The following is a 6,413-nucleotide window of genomic DNA, read 5'->3' on the forward strand; positions in this document are numbered from 1 at the left end:
CTTTTAATTTATTTAATTAAACAAAAAATCAATTAACTACAAAATTTATAATCAACAAAAAAATTAATGAATTTTTTAAAATTTACTCAAACACTTAGGTCATAATTTGTATATAATCTCAAAAATAAATTCAATTTCTTTACGATTTAAAATTAATTTTATATAAAAACATCATATAAAAATAAAATAAAATAAAATAAAATAAAAATAAACAACATTTAGATTTTATGGGCCCTCGTTTAATAATGCTTTTAATATTATCCATGTTTCAAGTTGATCTTGAGATGCATTGGCTATTTCACCACCTTTATTGGTCATCATTTAAAGAAAAATTCCTATCAACTCCATTCTTATCCTTGAGGAATAAGTTTTCAACTCCATTCTTATCTTGGTGAAAATATGTTGGTTATTTCACCACTTATGTATGACATTCGAATAAGTGGAGATTACATCTCATGTATGTTCGAATCTTTATCAGCTCTATTCTTATCCTGTGTCTGTGAGATTCGAACCTGCATAATACAACCTCTTCTATGACTGGTTTCCAAATCCCTTAGGCTCTATATGTACAATGCAATATATTCCTTTTACAACGAGTAGGTACATTCTATAACTGTAGAATTTGGTGTACATAAATGCAAAGAATATATAGATAAAAATCAGACTTGAATTGAGAAAGGAGGAGTTGCAGCTCACAGGTGAGTACTGCACGTGGAGACTGCATTCAAACAAAGAGAACTCTCTCCGTTCACTCTACCTCATCAAATGAGTAATTACATCATTAAGTACAATACTAGAAATCAGGTAGTTGCAACCAAACTCCTAAACTCTAGGAACAAATCCTAAACTAGGGAGATACGTTACAACTTATGTAACCATTTCTCCATTAATACAAAATAATATTAATTATTTTCAACTCCCCTCCTTAATAGAGAAAGGATTATCCTGAACTCCTAGCATCCCTCTAAACAATTCAAACTTTACACGCCCAAGAGGCTTAGTAAAAATATCAGCCATGTTATCACAAGTTTTACAATACATATCTCTTTTGACTGTAGTTTCTCTGCTCCATGCTATGACCCTGGATCCAATGCTGAATGCGTAACCTGTGATAGATCTTCGATCATCCATGTTACTTGCCCAATCGGAATCTGAAAAACCTACTAGAATAACTTTCCAGCAAGCTTCTGGCATACTTCCCTGTTTGTCCAGAGTCTTTCCATACCTCCAATCATGAAGGTTTCGAAGGTCTTTCCATCTCAAACACTTGTGACATCTGATTTCTTTGATCAGATTGTTAGCGTTCCCTATTATGATCATATCATTTACATACAAAGAAATCAAAATAATTTGCCTCTGTTTATTAAACTTGGTATACAGATTTGGATCATTCAAGCTCCTATGAAAGCCATGCTGTACAAAAAATGAGTCAATTTTCCTATACCACGACCTGGGTGCCTGTTTTAAACCATAAAGTGCCTTTTTCAATTTACACACAAGATGTTCCTATCCATTTTTCACAAAACCTTTAGGCTGTACTAAATAAATTTCTTCCTTCAAGTCACCATACAGAAATGCAGACTTAACATCTAGCTAGTGTAGCTACCATTTGTGTTTTGTTGCTAAGGAAATTAGCATTCTAATGATGTTTAATTTGGCTACAGGAGAAAAGGTGTCATCGAAATCTATTCCCTTTTTCTATGAGTAACCCTTTGCTACCAGTCTAGCTTTAAGTTTCTCTATACTCCCATCTGCGTTTATTTTTGGTTTATACAGCCATTTGCATCCTATGGGGGTTTTACCTTCAGGCAATTCAACCAAATCCCATGTATGGTTTCTATTTATTGATTCTATTTCCTCATACATTGCAACCCTCCATGCATCAAATTTACTTGTTTCCTCATAATTTGCAGGTTCTACAATGATTAAAATCTTTGATATTAATGCATAGTCTCTCATTTTAGCAGGTAATCGAGTCTTCCTACTTGATCTCCTTGGTAGGGGACTTACCTCAAATCTGTCTATTTCAGCCTTTTCTGGGCTTGCATCCTTGATTACGTTACCTGTTACTTCTTCTTCTTGTTTCTGCTCATGCTCTTCATCTTCCTCATTGTTTTCTTCCATTAGCAATGGAATGTGCCAATCACTGTTAGAGTCATCATTTCCTTCTTCAACATGTTCTAATTCTAACATTGTAAATTCCCCAGGATTCCCAAGATTGAAAGGACCAACATGTTCGCCCTCCATAAGTCACATAAGGCCTTCAACCAGATTAGAAACGAACTGGAAACTCCGTGTTTGTTTCCCATTTCCATAGATTGTCAAAGGCTCCTTGCGTAAAGCCTGAGCAACGAAATTACTTACAACTCGACCATCATCAAGGCACGTTCGCGGACCGTATGTATTGAAAATTCGAGCAATCCGAACCTCAACATTTTCTCCCCTGTGATAATCCATAGTCAGAGTTTCAGCTGTTCTCTTACCCTCATCATTAGTTTTGACAGTCTTCACAAGATTGTGTTTGTAATGCCCAGGGGAAGCGGGGCAAGCCAAATGGTAGATCTGATTAACCTCCAACAATAAGGGTTCCACAACATCATGCCTTATCCGTTCAAACCTTAGACTGCCAAAATGATGCAAAACATTCTCCTTCCTTCTTGTGAAGAAATTGTCGACAACAATAACACTGTCGCCTCTTGCCATGAGCCTGTCAAGTAGATGACTGCCAACAAAGCCAGCTCCACCCGTCACGACAACTCGCAGGGACTTTCTCTTCAAACCTAGGGGCACTTTAGCCCCCGAATTCACCATCGAACCCGAATGATACTGAGCAAACCGAGAAACAGGAGTCTCATAAACAACCCGATGAGGTTTGTCGAGCACAAACCTTCCATTTTCATTAACATTAGAAGCCAAAAAACCAAGCTGAAGGATAAAGAAAGTCGATGCGATGGCGATTCCTATCAGAATAAACAACAGTCGCTACTCCTTGAGCAAATAATCTATCGGCCTGATAATAGGCCACAACTTTTCTGGCTTAAGAGAGTACTCATCACTGTTATTCATATTGGACTGATAAAGTTTCTGATCCTCTGATGAATAAGTCTTCAATGAGCCACCACTGGGCAAGTCTGATTTGCTGCCACCAAACAGATCAGGAACTCCAATGCGCCACCACCGGGCAAATCCGATCTGCTACCACTGAACAGATCAGGAACTCCAATGTGCCACCACCGGGAAAATCCGATCTGCTGCCACCGAACAGATCAGGAACTCCAATGCACCACCACTGGGCAAATCCAATCTGCTGCCACCGAACAGATCAGGAATTCCAATGCGCCACCACCGAGCAAATCCGATCTGCTACCACTGAGCAGATCAAGAACTTTCAAAGTGCCACCACCGGGCAAGGCCGATCTGCCACAAAAAAATTGCAAATTTTTCAAAGAGAAAGAGGCTCGCACTCCTTGACGGCGAAAGATCCGCACCAAAAACAAAATCGATGCGAGTTAGGAAAATGGCGCGATTAAGGCTTGTTTTTCCGTGCCAATAGCAATTTCTGGCGCGCTAGCGTGACTATAACTCTCAAAACCGCGCCAAATGGCGCGACTGTTCCTTAATAAACAGCGCCAACTCCTGCTTCTGCTCAAAAATGGCGCGACTGTTCGCGACTAAACCGCGCCAACCCTTTCTTGTGCTTAGAGATGATCAGCCATTTGAGGCCTGTGCTTCAGGTGTTACTGCAGTCCACTTGATTCTACGAATGCTCCTGTACACTCCTACCGCCATTACAGTTCTGTAATCAATGATGCATCCTAAAAGAAAAATTAAGGCTGTCCCTACTCTGTATACCAAGATAAAAATTAGACTTGAATTGAAAAAGGAGGAGTTGCAGCTCACAGGTGAGTACTGCACCTGGAGACTGCACTCAAACAAAGAAAACTCTCTCCGTTCACTCTACCTCATCAAATGATTAATTACATCATTAAGTACATTACTAGAAATCACGTAGTTGCAACCAAACTCCTAAACTCTAGAAACAAATCCTAAACTAAAGAGATATGTTACAACTTATGTAACCATTTACCTTTATTTATTTAGTAGGCATAGGATAAAGGGTATTGAGTCGGTGGCATTTTAATAGAATCTTAGTTTGTTGTACAAAAACTGGAAAGAAATCTACAATCTTAGTATTTGTATATAAAATGGTGAACAATTTGCAATATATGAAGTACTATTAAATAGTAATATAAGATTTTCTATTGTTGAAATATGAATGTAATTTAATTGCAGATTTTAAAATATTCAGAAAATTAAATAATTGAATTAGTTCATGTTTCTAATCAAATAATTGATTAATATTCCATAATCTGCCATTGACATAAATATAGCTAAAATATTATATTCAACGAAACAAAACAGAATTTAACAACTCTACGAAGCTGCAACCAATATGAAACCATTTAATTGTCAGATGTATAGTCCCCCAATTCTTTTTTAAGCAAAAAACCATCCAACTTTTATAAATAAAAGGCAGATACGATGATCGTGTTTCTATGTCCATTGTCGAACAACTGGAAAGCAAATATTGGGAGTGAACAGCACAGCTGCACTCCTCATCGCCCACGTTTTATAAATGTTTAAATATTAATGATGTTAAATAACATATGTGAAAAGAACTATTCCAGAGTACTTTCGATATGGTATTCATCCTCGTATCTTAATTGGTCCATCAACTCTTAGTGGTTCACTAGGTAAAGTTGCCATCAAGTAGATATTTCAGAATATTTTATTATACAAAATTGAAGACATCATGCAAAACATCATGTCATATTCCTCCATTTCCATTATAATTATCATTCAATTCACGGGATGGAAAATTCACTTGATGGAATAAGATTCATCAGTGGGAAAAAATTGGATGAAAGAAAGAGAGTAGTCTCCGTGCCGGGTGACGATAGCAAGCCAAAGGCTGCCAGTGATCAGGGCCAGCATTAAGAATCTATGGAGATTTTATGTATTATTTATTATTTTAAGTTGTCATTGAAAGTATCCGTACAGTAGAATCTTATAGAAAGCATATAGAAGTATATTTGCCATTGTTAATAGTACTTGCAGTGTTTATATTGTTATGCAGTATTGAATGTTATGTATCTTATTTTAAAAGTATATTTGCTATTGTTAATATTATTTGCAGTGTTTATAATTTTATACTGTTATGTAGTATTGAATGTTATGTACCTTATTTCCACACTACTATGCAGTATAGAATGTTATCTATATTTTTGTCACATTGTAGTTCTCTGAATATTGTTATTCTGATTATGCATATCCACATCCAGAATATTATTAATTTGATTATGCATATCCACACACAGCATTCAATATTTCTATAAACTATAATATGTAACAAGTGTAACTCTATTTTAATTTAATTTTATTTAATCACATAATCTCGGAATAGGTGTAGTATTCTAACATTTTTCACATTGTTCTTACACTGCTATGCAGTATTGAATGTTGTAGGCCTATTTTTTAATATTTATCTGATAAGCTTACATTTTCCTAATTGAATATTGTATAGACAAATATTTATCATTAACTTTTTCTACATTGCTGACACATTGCTATACAATATTGAATGTTGCATGTTTATTTTTATTATTTGTCAAACAAATTTACATGTTCAGAATTGAAATTCCAGATTATAATCGTCAAACTTCAATATTTTAAGTACTTGGGGTTTTTAATGAAACTGAATCTTTTTCCCATTTAAAAAATTATTTAAACATTAACACAATCAAATCAGTCAAATTTCTTTATTTTTTTTTCCTAGATTATAATTAAAAATTCAACTTACCAACTAAATTATCAAATTCAACTTACCAACTAAATTATCACCTACTTAAACTAAGCCTGTTATTAATGCATCTCCATACTCACACAACCTTCAATGCATTCTATACACCACACCATACTCACACAAGCTTCACTTCTTTGTATACACCACACCATCTACCAACAAGGCTCTCTTTTAATTTACTTTGGTTTCATGACGCAATCTTGGAACTGGTGCAATCTTCAGAAAAAAATCGTAACACTATTGGGTGATCTATCACCGATGAAGGGTCTTATCAGAAATTCAGGGATTTGAACGGACGGTCAGATAGGGTACAGGGCGCCATGAAATTATCCATTCGGTTAAAAGCTCTAGAGATTTTGAAATCTTCAGCTTCGAAGCTGGTGACGTTCATGAATAGGAAACGTGTGAATTGACTATAGAGGTGTGATGATCAACGTACTCTACTGCTAATAGCGGGATTGAAAGCATCCTCCCTCAGCCAGCCGGCCCGACGTTCATGAATAGGAAACGTGTGAATTGACTATAGAGGTGTGATGATCAACGTACTCTA

General features: G+C 35.8%; 1 pseudogene; it reads right to left on the reverse strand.

Annotated features, from left to right (window-relative positions):
* Positions 1-2,250: 2,250 nt before the first annotated feature.
* On the reverse strand, positions 2,251-2,811 carry LOC149235863 (UDP-glucuronic acid decarboxylase 2 pseudogene; annotated as a pseudogene).
* Positions 2,812-6,413: the final 3,602 nt, after the last annotated feature.

This window comes from Pinus tabuliformis, chromosome 8 (genome assembly GCF_031772625.1).
Source record: "Pinus tabuliformis cultivar Carrire ecotype Pingquan chromosome 8, CPIR1, whole genome shotgun sequence".
Taxonomy (NCBI): Eukaryota; Viridiplantae; Streptophyta; class Pinopsida; order Pinales; family Pinaceae; genus Pinus; species Pinus tabuliformis.